The following is a 14,192-nucleotide window of genomic DNA, read 5'->3' as shown; positions in this document are numbered from 1 at the left end:
TGCAAACTCCTTAGACTACGATGACCTGGATGACTGAGAACCTTCACAGACATCACAGTGGCAGATATCTAAGAAAGGGTCTCCAGTATGAAGAGTTGGACAGCACCAGGGCCCGACATGGTTCACGCCTACTGGCTAAAGAAGCTGACTGCACTCCACGAGCGTCTGGCAGCACAAATGAACCAGCTGCTAGTTAAGGAGAGACACCCGGAATGGCTAACCGAAGGTCGGACGGTCCTGATCCCCAAGGACCCCAAGAAGGGACCGGTCCCCTCCAACTACCGACCAATAACCTGCCTCAGTACTACATGGAAGCTCCTGTCAGGCATCATATCGGCTAAGATGAACAGGCACATGGGTCAATACATGAGCGGGACACAGAAAGGAATTGGCAAAAATACCAGAGGCGCAAAAAATTATATATATATATATATATATATATATATATATATATATATATGTATATATACACACACACACACACACACATATATATATATATATGTGTGTGTGTGTGTGTGTGTGTGTGTGTATATATATATATATATACACACACACACACACACACATATATATATATGTATATATACACATATATATATGTATATATACATATATATATGTGTATATATACATATATATATGTATATATACACATATATATATGTATATATATGTATATATATACATATATATACATATATATATATATACATATATATATATATATGTATATATATATATATATATGTATGTATATATACGTATATATGATTAGAAGAGAACGGAACATGTTGGAGTTTTCTGCCCCATCTCAGCAGGAGCAGATAAACGGGGAGCCAAGGTCGTAGCTTAGGCGCCGTGTGAGAGAAAAGCATGTGAATGTTTAGGCTTTTATGATAAGGTGGGGGCACCAGAGGCTATAAGAGTTTGAGCAATGCTCCACCATTTTGAGATCTGAGGCTGTCTGCATACAGTGTCCATCTCCCACGTGTGTGATCATTAAAATCATCGTTTGACTTAACCCGGCCGGACCAGTGTTGTTATTGTGGTTTTTTCTCTTGTCTCCATCCCCAATTTTGAACTCGTAACAGCTTGGGGGCTCGTCCTGTGGTATTGGGGTGGAAGTTAGAGGTTTGGACGGTCCGAGGTTGTCGAACGGACAGGCACGAGCCAGTGGTCTGACGTGAGTGGGCATAAGCCGGCTTATCCAAAGGTAAGGCACTACCTGTTGAATTATTTCCAAAGTGTGCCAAATTGGACATGATTAAATTAAAAGTCTACTCACTGAAATTACTGGTCGAGGGTCTGTTTTGATTTTGATGAGGATCCCCGTGTGTGTTATGCAGTTAAAGCCGGTTAAGAGTATTTAATGAAGTTGAAAAAGAAATGCTGGGTTAGAGTCCCAAGGAATTGAGTTAAAGGCTCAAGTAGTTTGGTAGGGAATTGGCTAGGTATATTTTAGAAATTAGGCCAGAGGCTGTTCCAGAAGTAACAGATACTAGTTAATTGATTAGAAAAAAGTTATCTTTCTTCGGTTGGACCCGTTATGGTAAAATTTGTCAAAAATGGTTAGGTGGAAATTATTATAGGACGGCAGTCGGAAACTGCTAAGAAGCGCATAGCCCGGAGGTTACGCTCCTGGCCGTGGACGCGCGGTCTTGACCTGTCGGCAAACAGGGTTTGTTCAGTTTGGCTTATCTGTGGGGTACAGGGCATCCTGGAATAAGCTAGGAGTTAGAGTCTCCTCACTGTTTGAAACGGTGTGATGTGCTTTTTTGGACACAGTTAAATTGAGTTAGGGATTTTAGAAATTAGGCCAGAAACTGTTCTGGAGGAAACAGATACTGGGTAAGTGGCTGCAAAAAAGTTATCTTTCTTCGGTTGGACCCGTTATGGTAAAATTTGTCAAAATTGTGTAGGCGCTAAATCTGTCAGGCCTTGCAGTGATTATAAATATAAGACGTCTTTGTAATATAAAATAACAGAGCTTTGTGTGAGACTGTGTGTGACGTGCAGCTGCAGTGCTGCGAGCTAATTTTAGACGGTGTGTGAACATGCAAATGAATCAGCAGCTGTGGAAAAGACAGCAGCTAGGAGAGAATTAGAGGAGAAATTAAGAGAAGTTTTTAACTCATAAAATTGGGGCCAACAGACTTGTGGAGGTTGGGAAGGCGTCCGGAGCATCACAACAAAAAGGTGAAACAAAAACACACACAAGCAGAGAAATCTGAGAGAGAGGCACGTGTTAGAGAAATGCCTCGTTTGAAGAAAAGAAAAAAAAAAGTTAAATTAACCCACCTACAAACGCACATACACGCAATGAAGAAACAGCTTACATCCATGAACATGTGAAGATTTTCCAGCAAGTTTAAAGCAGCGAAACTTAACATACACCTGTTGTTAAATGATAAAGTTTATCCACTACTAACAAATAAACTCTCTGGGTTGCAGGACAACAACTTAACTTCAAAAAAGACACTGGTCTGACCAACCAGTGAAGACACAACAAATTTAGTGGTAAAAAGATTCAAATTGTGACATGTGTTCTGCTGATTGATTAATACAAGTGATTACTGAGTGAAAGAAAAGTCCATTTTTGTGCTTTAAACATGATCTTAAGAATTTTAACATGTACCTGTGTTGTCCTGTCAGCTTGGCGGGTCATGAGTGGATTATATGGTGAGAAAAAACAAAAAGAGGGGGAGAGAAGGCTGACACAGGGCCTGGTCCCGTTGTTTCTCCCCTCTCTGAATAACGCAGCCAAAATAACATCATTTTCCTGTTCGTTCGTTTTTGTTTTGTGTTTGTTTTGTTTTTTCTCTTTATGCTTGATTACAGGCTGCTTTGTCGGCCCGGAAAGCCGAGGCTGACCCTGGACTCCTGCTCTCCCCTCTACCATCGTTGCTCTCTCTCCTCTACCATCTTTGATGTGACCCTGACCAAATGCTACAGCAGCTGGACCCACAACAACAACCTGAAAATGTCAACACTGCTGCAGGAAAACGATCTCATGCAGCGCAGACGGAGAGCGTTAAATCCAAGGCCCGTTTCACTACACGGGGAGATTTCCAGACAGCTTCAGCTGACAGAGCTGTGACGGGCAGCAAAAAGGGCGTGCCAGAGACAGGAGGAGTAACTGAGGTCAGGAGGCACCTCGGAATGAACAAAAGCACCAGGAGAAAATAAGCTGAAGGCACAGGTGTCGGGGCTCGGCCAGGAGCTGACCTCTGAGAAGAGCCGAACAGCAAAGCTGTAGAAGGCCGTGGAGCAAAGCAAGGGAAACATCAATGGACTTCACTCTGACCTGTACGGAGAAGACTCTGAGGTTTCTGCCCTCGGTAAGAGCTCAAGGCATCAGAGCAGGAACTGAACATGGCTCAGGAGGAGCTGGCTGATAATCGAACCCATCAGGCTTGGAGTCCCAGACACAGGACTTGAAATCAAGCCGGAGCTTGCTGGAGCAGGAGGTCGCCAAACCTGATGAAAAGCTCCAACAGCATGAGCAAGCCCTGAAGGAGCTACAGAAGCAAAAGGGTCAAGTTAAGGAGGAGCGGAACAAGGAGAAGATGCAGGACGCTGGAGAAAAGCACTGCCTCAATTGGGGCCAGAACCAGTATGGACAGAACTTTGAGAAGCAGCACCAACGGATGCAAACGGACTGAAAAGGAGGAGGGCAGGACCCCAGGGCACGCTTCAGGCCGTGGTTTACCCAGAACACCAGAACAGGAAAGTGATGAACACAAACACCCACAAACACACACATCTACATGCATTGACTCAGAATGAAGAGAAACACACATATGAACACATGCACTCATTGATTGAGTGAGAAATGACACACACACCTGAAAAAATCGAAATGCTGATTCAATTCACTGAGAAGTGATCCACACACACACGCTGATGCAATGAAGAATGCTTTACTAACAAATGCTGCACACAAACATCCAAATACGGAGTCGGTTACAACAACAAGAAGCCATTGATTGTTTATTGGTTAAATGCATTTCATGCCACACAGAGGGCATCTGTGTAGATTTAGGGGACAAGGTCACAACAGTGTGGTTGTGAAAACAATGTCTGTGCGTGATGTCTGTTTATGGCTTAAGGCCTCCACTGAATTGTTTACTGTGCTTCACACAGCAACGCATTTGTGTGCAACCAGTGTCCACTATTAAGTTAAGTCAATCCAACATGTTTTTGTCAGTCCAAAAAGGAGTTACGGTACCGGTATGCTTACACAATATTGTCCCGGGAGGGAGAAAAACTTTCTGGTGGAGCTTTGGTTGATTTTTGGGTTTTGTTTGACACTAGGTTGATTTTATCAGTGAGGTTTGGATTGTTTTCTTTCTCTAAGAGAGAGAAGGATGGTTTTATGCTTGGACATGTTTGCAATGGGCCCCAGTATCTGTTATTATATGAGTGTTTTATTGGCTACGTTTGTTTTTGCTTTTGTTACAGTGCACTGAGATAAGAACATCTGAGAGGTGTGATCCACCGGTGGTGATATTTTGGTATTTTGTGAGTTCCTGATTTAACAAATCGGCTCTTTAATCCAGGCCTGAGAGACTGAACTTTAAAGCGCTATAAAATATTCTTATTGAAAACAGTCGCAAAGTATTTTTCTCCATGTTTATAATGGGCTTGGGAGAAATTCACTTATATGGGACACTGATCGAATGAGAAGTGCTGAGCCTAAAAGGATTGCAGCGAGCCAATCCAGTCCAAAAACAAGGAGCTGTTTTCCTTTAAAATGATGACGTCATCTTGCTGGTGATGGAGGCTCGAATAGGTTGCGCGTGAGACTCCATTATCAGCAACTTCTGGTATGAATGTGTGTGGATGTATGCATGTGACTGGACTGTGACGGACTGACGACTAAACGTTTTAACTGACTTGATACTGAGACAAAAACGGTGCCGACTTTAGGATTAGTGAAAGTCCACAACAATTCACCCAGCCTGTAGAAGAAGGGAGGAGGTTTTGTCTTGCTTTGTTTTGTTTTTGCAAGAACAGAGGGTTGACAGAGACTAAAGGGGGAGGCTGTAGCTTCACATGAGTGTGAGCTGCAGACTGAACCCTTTGGTTGCTAATGTTGAGTCACTGATGTTTACATTAAGAAAATTGTGTTTTATTAGCTGTGTTTTAATTAAGGTATCACATTATATTGTTGGGAATGTTAAATGCTAAAGTGAAGAAAAGGTTTGATTTCACTCATGACTGAACATGTTATTATTAACCATAGCGGGTCACTGTAAAGAGTCAATTAACTTTTATAGAGGTAAAAAAAATAAAATAAAAAAAACCCTCCACCGAGGTCTATGAATAATAGGGGAATGATAGAGTTGTCACGCTCAAAATAGAGATATGTAATGATAAACACTGGTCCCCGTCTTTTGGGTGCTTTCTTGAAATAGTCTGCAATTTAAAAGTAAGATAGAATAACAGGGGCATGTGCTGAGGGGTGGTGCTGCACAAGAACAAGAGTAAAATAAAGAAAATATTGTTTTTAGCTTTGAGAAGTTCAAATTAAAATCTACCATTACACTCAGAGGATCAATATGAAGTTCGATATATGCTAATTTTGAATGAAGTACATGACTGGTGACTGTTCTGTCCTGAGCTTTTGTTTTTACAGCACCCGCTTGATCACACCAACAGTTTCTCGCCACCGAAAAGGGGTACTTGCAAAGAATAGGGAGGAACATCATCAAAACTGGGAAAGGTAAGCCCCAAAGGGGGTGATAACGCCATAACTTTCACTTATGGTCAAATTTTCAAAATTTGACCCCAAACTTGAAAAATTCTTCAAACATTTAGAGACAGAGTGGAGGTTTAGATAAGCATAATGTCACAAACCACATAAGGATGGAGCATTTGAATCGATAAGATGGTGAATTGATACGCAGCAAAATGTTGATCATGTTGATTATGTTTATTCCAGTGTGCAGAGCAAGGTTATTATTATTATTATTAAAGAAAACAAATGAAATAACAAAAACTAGAAGTGGAAAAACATTTGCGTTAACGGAAATAAAATTAAAACAAAAAGGAAAACTAACTAAAACTGTAATGAATGTTCACAAAACTAACTAAAATTGACTGGATTTATAGCAAAATGTGTTTAGTTTCATTGATGTGTGCGTGCCCTGCAATAGAAGTCAAGGCAGTACGTTAGTCGAGTCATCTGTGTTGCTGCTCCGTCCACGCGCAGAAATCATGTCAGGAAAAGTCGGGAGAAAGCGCCAGAGTCCAATTTAGGATTACTTTGAATAGGACTGTTTTTTAGAGATAGCAAGAGTCTGGCAGTGGAAAGAGACACAATGTCCTCCTGAGACCCAGGGAGGAAGAAAATAGGAAAAAAAGAAAAGTATTTTCATTTTTTCTTTTTCTTTTTCTTTTTTCTTTCAGATAAATCAAGTGTTGGGACGGTAAAAAAAAAAAAAACACACTACAAAAACAAAATTGTTTTTAACTAACTTTATTTAAATTTTACAACATGTGCACCACAGTGCACAAGGGGAGTTCATTGATCACGAATGTGAAACTAACAACATTCAAGAGCTATTTAAGAAAATTAAATGCTCCACTGAAATTTGTAAGCAGGATATTAAAACTTATTTATATAACAATATCATAAAAATGTAGATCAGGGATCAACTTAGAAGTCACTGACACTTCACTAGCTGTAAGCCATTGGTTCAGGAACAAGTGATTGCACTGGGCTTTCTATTTCACAAAAGTCAATTCATTTATGATATCTGAGGAAGTACTGTGATTTTATTTGGAGACACAAAGGAACATTTGGCACTTCCCACATCTCACATATGTTTTACTGTTGCACCCAACCATTCTACAACTGAAATGCCTTGGACTGTTAACCATTTCAGGCAAGTGGAGTGAACCATATTTTGCTAGACTCTCATCAGATTGGGGCTTCCTTTTCTTGATCTTTGGAGAGAACTCTTCATTACTGGTATTATTCAGGTCTTGTTCACATGTTTGTACCTGGTTTCTCAGCCAACAGGAGCTTGAACTCCAGATACTGTGAGTTCTTTTCACACATTGAGATCACTGATAACTTTTAGCAACGACGTGATCTTGTAGTAACAATCAGGTGTCATGGATTCAGCTATAAATGCGACTCTTATTTTTTACTTTACTGGAAATCATTTCTGCATTTTACCCATATTTTATTTTTAACTCAAAATAAAAAATTCCAGATTCTCCTACACGTTGGTTTCGGACCAGGTGGGACGACAGATTCCAGGTGGCCCTGTGTTTTTCTCCATTACATCTGCCACTGCAGATAATCTTTGTGTGGCTCCTCCTGGGTTCTCACCCTCTCCTATCTGGCTCACATGACTCTCATCTTCTGAAAAATCTATGTTTGAATCTCGCTCAATTATTCTGTTGAGAATTCTCTCCGCCTTTGTCAAAGAGTTGTCTACTAGGAAACAGTGAAATAAATATAAGTACAAAGTCCCAACGTGCACTAGAGTACACATTAATAAATTAGTCATTTCCTCTGTCAAACACAATAAGCCTAATTCTTAAAGACCCCTCAAATTATTTACTAGATGTTTATTTTTGAAAATTAATAAAAATCTGAGTTTAACAAAACATTTTAAATGTAAATATCAAGCTTACCTTTCTTTTTCCATGAAATGTGCTTGTGGGCACGCCAGCCATTTTGAAAAGGTGGGAAAAACAATTGGCAAGGCCACACCCCCACACATGTGATATACATATAAGGTTAAAGGTACTGTTGTCCTCTCTAAGAAACATCAGGACTTAGAGGAGTGGCAAGTAGAGTATGAGAGCTACAAGCAAAAACTAAATGTGTACTACAGTGCGCAAAAATGAAGTACTGGGTCATCAGGGGGTTATGAGGGACATTTATAAAATTAAAAATCCCACAAACCTTGAAGTGCACTTGAAAAGCTCACACAAGAAGGTTAACTTAGCTTATCTTGAAGAGCTCATCAGGGGGAGCACACTCCCCCTCCTTGAAGAGGTCCCCCACTTAACCAGCATCCCCAGAAAACAGCTAACCCCAGATAAGGCAGCGTGATGCATCCCGAGACAACAGGACTGGGACATCTAAATAAATGTGTGAGTCAATCGCCTTCAAAAAGTTTATCAATTCACTTGAACCAAAATTAGGAGCACCCGGTGCTGCAAGAGTTAATAGTCTCATTACCCAAGGATAAGCAGAAGAGCATGACTGATATAATGGAACTGGGATTTGGTGACACTTAATTTTTGCAAAACACAACTAAAACTATAACTGAAACTAATCAAAACTAAACTGAAATTAAGGATTTTCAGAAAATAAAAACTAGACTAAACTAGCAAAGAATTGGTAAAAACTGATTACAACTGGTAAAAAATTGAAAATCTGGAGTCGAAACTAAATAAAAATAAAACTAATGAAGATGGCAAAACGTTTAAAACCCTGGTGCAGAGATTGGCAAATCTGACCAGGAAACGTTATAAAATGGATTGTCGGAACAGTCAGCGTTAAAGTCAATTTGACAGTCCAGACTAAGATGGCGTTGAACATCTTCAGGGCGGAAAAGGGTTGGTGTGACCAAGGTGTGGTTTGGCTTGTTGTATGTATATTTTGAGATCATATGGCTCTGGAGGGACCAGTTACCAGGGCATGGAAGGAGGACAGACTCATTGACTGAGGAGAAGGAATTTTCTGGGATTGGAGATCCTCTGGGTGAGTGGTTGACTGAAAGCATGTATAAAATAAAAGTTATCTGTTGTTATTGATTGGTAATAGATTGATAATTGGCCACATTTACAGCTGTATTGACTTGTTGTGGACGTAGTCGACTTCAGGTTTAAACACTCTAATCAACAGGTTGAAAATAGTGACATTAAAGGAAGAGTATGCAGCGCCACCCTGTCAGACGCCAGTGACGGTGGGGCTCACTGATGAATCAGGTGAATCATGGCTGATTCATGACTAAGATCCCCTGCTGTGGTCAGTGAGGGGAAAACAGGGGCAAATAAAATTTAAAAGAGGCATTTATAAACGTTTATGTGTCAAGTTAAACGGGATAAAAGGGGGTGTTCTCACTCTTATTTTAGCATCAGCATTATTATTGCATCAGAATCATATAACAAGCATTGCATTAAACATTTATTGAAGCTTTTGACATTGTACTAACATCTGTGTTCCAGTGATTGTTATAACCGCAGGTTAATCTTCTTTCTTAATCGTATATTCACAGGTGTCAGGATAATCATACGATCTTCTATTGCAGGTGTAACCATGATCATTTTCAGACATACTGCAGTTTGTTGCTCATTATAGAGTTGTGCTCAAGTTAATGAGGGTTAAAAGCTACAGTAAACGTGATGTTTGGCTGATCTATGGTGTGGAGTGACTTCGAGCATAGAAGGCCGCACGCGCTTACATAACACTGATATCATGTTATTCTTTGTGATTTTTATTCAATTATGTCTTTAGTTTTAAGTAGTGGTAGTTAATTAAACGATATTCATTTAAGATCATATTCTTGAGTCAGAGCATCACACGCAGATCAACTTAACAACCTGGGAGACCTTGTAGCTGCAATATTGTGTCTCCATAAGGGACAGTAGGTGGAAGCAAACACATGATCTTTGGGGGGCAAATGTGAGGATTAAAAATGGCTAATTTGTTTTTGATGTCTTTTCTTAATATGAGCGGTTTTAGTAATTTTCAAACACACCTTGCAAATGTGCTTATAATGAGTTGGCACTCGGCCTTTTGAAGGTCATAAGCTTCGTTCGGCGTGACTGTCCGGACTGATAAAGTGTAGGAAATGCCTTGAGTGCGGAGGGCTAAATGCAAACACGCTTACACACACATAGGATATGATTAGAATAAGTCCCTGGGACATTCTGAATGTTTTAAACCAATTCTGAAACACTAGAAGGTCAGTAGATAACAACATTAGATTATTAGGGTTAGGAAGAGAGGTGTTTTGGTTTTCTGTCTCTTACAGAGAAAGGAACAGACACCAGACGAGGTCACAGAGATGCGAGGATCCTTCGCAGCAGAGACAGATACAGTGACTGCCGAGACACCAACTGGGTCCAAGGGTCATGGCGTTTGGGCTCCAGCTAGTCACCACAAAAGGATGGATCCCATAAACACAGCAATAACCATGAAGGGGTTGGCGGAAATCCAGGAACACCAGACCAACGAGGTTCGAGAGGCTCTTGGGCAAAAGGGGGACGCGTTCCTGTTCCTTTTTCTGGAGGATACACAGATCGTTGTTTGAAATCAGGGCAGAATAATCCCCTGATCTGTGCCACGACTGAAGGGTTGTCTAACCCCTGAGGTTGAAGAAAGAAGAGCAGAGGATCTACCAACTGGACGACACTGGTAGCTGCAGCAATAAAATAAAGGCTAAAAGCTCCTTGGACAGAGGTTCTAGTCTGAGTACGTCTGAAAGGTATAAGGTAGCACCAAATAAAGCTGTGGGAGAACTGGGGAGTGTCATCTGTACCTGCCATTGTTGGAATAATAGTTTTTCTTACATCTGAACTGCGCAAACACAGAGGTCATCTCACATGTGGTTCGCCCATCAGGGGGACAAAGGACCTCAGGAGTGAGAAGAGAGGAACCCGGCCACACTGGATTATAGGGTGTAGGTGAGCTCTTTAGAATAAAGAGCACATCAGGGGGAGTGTTAGATTATAATATTATTTTATGCCATGTTAGACCCCTAATTAAAGATTGTGAATTATTATGTAGTTTTAGTTGGCATTATTCTCCTGAATTAGAAGAAGCTGACAACTATTGCATTAGTTAAACTGATTTGCATTACATTAGACTGCTGATTTATTGTGAATGAATGATATTGTTTTATGATGTTATAAGAAATACTGTTTGCAGAAAGTCATCGCCTTATTTGTCTGATTAGAAGAGAACAGAGTGTGCTGGAGTTTTCTGCCCCATCTCAGCAGGAGCAGATAAACAGGGAGCCAAGGTCGTAGCTTAGGCGCCGTGTGAGAGAAAGCATGTGAATGTTTAGGCTTTTATGATAAGGTGGAGGCACCAGAGGCTATAAGAGTTTGATCAATGCTCCACCATTTGGAGATCTGAGGCTGTCTGCATACAGTGTCCATCTCCCACGCGTGTGACTATTAAAATCATCGTTTGACTCAACCCGGCCGGACCAGTGTTGTTATTGTGGTTTTTTCTCTTGTCTCCATCCCCAATCCACACACACACACATATACACACACACACACATATACATACATATATATATATACATATATACAGTGCACACAACTCATACAGGTGTAGTGCCACATATATTAGATAGGTCCTTGTTTGCCTGTTATTTATGACATCATTATCCATTTCCGAGTCCAAATGATCCTTCAGTTTTCCAAATCAAACAAAAACTGGGAGTCAGAAGCATCCAGACCGTTTCAGCTACAGTAAAACGATCAGTGTGGACGTGTCACAGTTTCCTCAAGTCAGCCAACCAGCTCGCTTCCTGTTTATCTGTCAGAATCCGCCCAGTAAACCTGTTCCCCTGGAGACCAACTATAAACATCTTATGTTCACGTCATCTACAGCCACTCAAACCAACCACCGCAAAATAGCAACTTTAATTACCGTCCAGAAAGCAGTGATTCATTTCATTCTGATTATTTATTGATTAAAAATATTTTTTGTGCTTTTTTACATCTTTTAATCAGCTTTTCTTTATTTAACAGTTTTCTGTATAGAAGAGGAACTATCTGACTTCTGTGGGAGTCTCGTTCTCAGATAGCGTGCAACAACTCAACATTAAATACCAACAGCAACCTCAACTTCCTGTTTAACACATGGATGCAGCTACAGCTGTTCTTACCTGAGAGTTCAGCCTCAGGTCAGGACCGCTTACGAAACCTGAAGGTAGCGCTGCATAAGACATGTAAAAACATGACAGCAACTTTTAACTAATATAAAAATAAAACTTTAACGTGGCCCGCGATCAAAAATGACTGATCAGTAGAATATGAACTTTAATGGACTGAAATTGAAAGAGTAGACTGACAGAGATTCATAAGCACTGACTTGGAAAACATCAAAGCTGCAGCAGATATGACCATGTAGATGTTAGCATTCACAAGAAAGATAAAAACGATTGGAGTCATTTTCCAAATTATTAGAAAAGCCAAAATCAGTGAACTGCGCAGGAGACTAAAAATCAATGTGATAAAGTTTTACTTACAGGAATCTCAACCCTGAGCTCAAAGACTGCAATCCTTGCAGAGAGTCAAATCTTCTTCATGTGCCGAGTTCTTCCGCCGGTGCTCATGTACAGCAGGCTGCAGAGGGCAGGGGGAGGACAGGGGGAGGGCCGGGGGAGTGCCTCCAGTCCGTTGTGTTAACTCACATTATTCCCACGTGATTTACAGGAAACTGAGCCAAGGCTATACTGGGCTCATGAGCTATGGATAAACTGTGGGGGAAATAAACAGCTCCACCCAGCTCTGTTATCAACTCTGAGGACATGGTGATTAAGCCTTATCTGAACATGAAACCTGCTCCTCAGACATGAGTCCTGCAGTTAAACTGTCTCTGACAGAAGACAAAGAGCAAGACTCGTCGGGACTGGCGCTGCGGTCTGAAGGCCTGTGATACAGCTGACATTATGTAACCTGCATACATTAGTCAGACACACTGCATACAGTTCACAGGGTCAACGTCACTCAGATAACACGGGTTTATATATACTGTAATGGCCCTGGTTTACCTGACACAGCCCTCTGCCCAGCGTTCCTGCTCAGTCGTGGACCCTGAGTTTAAACACCAGGCAGGAGGAGAGCACGCTCTCCACTGAGGAGGGGAGAAGGTCAGCAGCAGCTCCTGGTCCAGGTTCTTCTTCCTCAGGACACGGAGGAGGTGCAGCTGCTGCTGGCCTTCTTTACCAGGGTGTATTTGGAAAATGGGAAATGCTGCTCTGGCTAAACTACTATTTGTGTTGAGACATGGCAAATAAACATATATATGAGCTAATGTAAATACTATATCTGTCATGAATCGCTGTGTGGCAGGCAGGAGTTGGACCCAAAATGCAAGCACGAGGTTTAAACACAAAGAACTCAGCTTTATTCGCTGGCAGGAGAAAGTCATACGAAGCAAACTAAACCGGAAACTCACAAACTAAACCCACAGAGAGACACAGGGAGACCCACACAGCATGAGGGACGACGCGACACTGACTCAGAGAAACGCAGGGTTTAAATACACTGGGAAGTAACAAGGGGAATGAGACACAGGAGGGCACAGCTGGGGCAAATCAGAACTGACGAGACAAGCAAAGCAGGACACATTCTCATAGGACACGGACCTTCAAAGTAAAACAGGAAGGATCACACAGAGACGCGAACTTGACACAGTGGAGACAGCAACTAAGAAACACAGAGACATAAACCATAAGGCAGAGGTCTAAGAACCGAAAGACACAGACGGGAACTCAAACATGCAGCGGCTTGCAAAAGTATTCGGCCCCTTGAACTTTCCCACATTTTGTCACATTACAGCCACAAACATGAATCAGTTTTATTGGACTTCCAGGTGAAAGACCAACACAAAGTGGTGCACACGTGAGAAGTGGAACGAAAATCATACATGACTCCAAACTTGTTTGACAAATAAATAACTGCAAAGTGGGGTGTGCGTAATTATTCAGCCCTGAGTCAATACTTTGTAGAACCACCTTTTGCTGCAGTTCCAGCTGCCAGTCTTTTAGGGTCTGTCTCTACCAGCTTTGCACATCTACAGACTGAAATCTTTGCCCATTCTTCTTTGAAACAGCTCCAGCTCAGTCAGATTAGATGGGCAGCGTTTGTGAACAGCAGTTTCAGATCTTGCCACAGATACTCAAGTTCAAATTTTATTTTATTCGCCACATGCAGTGGAATGAACCCGCCCCCCGACCTTACACACACAGACGTCACATGGGGATACAAGTCGGAGAACGGTTGCATTACAGAAAAACACTGAAATGTACACTACAATGGGAAAGTACAAGAGGAAAAAAGAGACCTCTGCTCATGCTGGGCTACAGGAGGACAGCATGAGAACAGGAAACAAAAAAAACTCCTCTGCACAGGAAGCACATAAACGTCCACAGCACAACATTATAGAGCACGTGACCAGCAACAGGGTTGGGTAGGGG

The 14,192-nt window shown here is 41.4% G+C and overlaps 1 protein-coding gene across 2 annotated transcripts in view; it reads right to left on the bottom strand.

The window, feature by feature from the left end:
* The window catches only part of LOC105941041 (uncharacterized), a 28,638-nt gene extending 16,204 nt beyond the window's left edge, over window positions 1-12,434 (bottom strand). The window contains exons 1-2 of one of the 2 annotated variants that reach the window (XM_076889516.1): window positions 12,240-12,434; window positions 11,877-11,926 (exon numbers count right to left, since the gene is read on the bottom strand). The gene's annotated coding sequence lies outside the window, so the exon portion shown is untranslated. The remainder of the gene's footprint in view (window positions 1-11,876; window positions 11,927-12,239) is intronic. The other variant, XM_024803868.2, reaches the window with a different exon arrangement.
* Window positions 12,435-14,192: the final 1,758 nt, after the last annotated feature.

Source organism: Maylandia zebra, linkage group LG10 (assembly GCF_041146795.1).
Source record: "Maylandia zebra isolate NMK-2024a linkage group LG10, Mzebra_GT3a, whole genome shotgun sequence".
NCBI classification, from domain to species: Eukaryota; Metazoa; Chordata; class Actinopteri; order Cichliformes; family Cichlidae; genus Maylandia; species Maylandia zebra.
The sequence above is the reverse complement of the archived record's forward strand: the minus strand, read 5'-3'. Positions and strand labels throughout refer to the sequence as shown.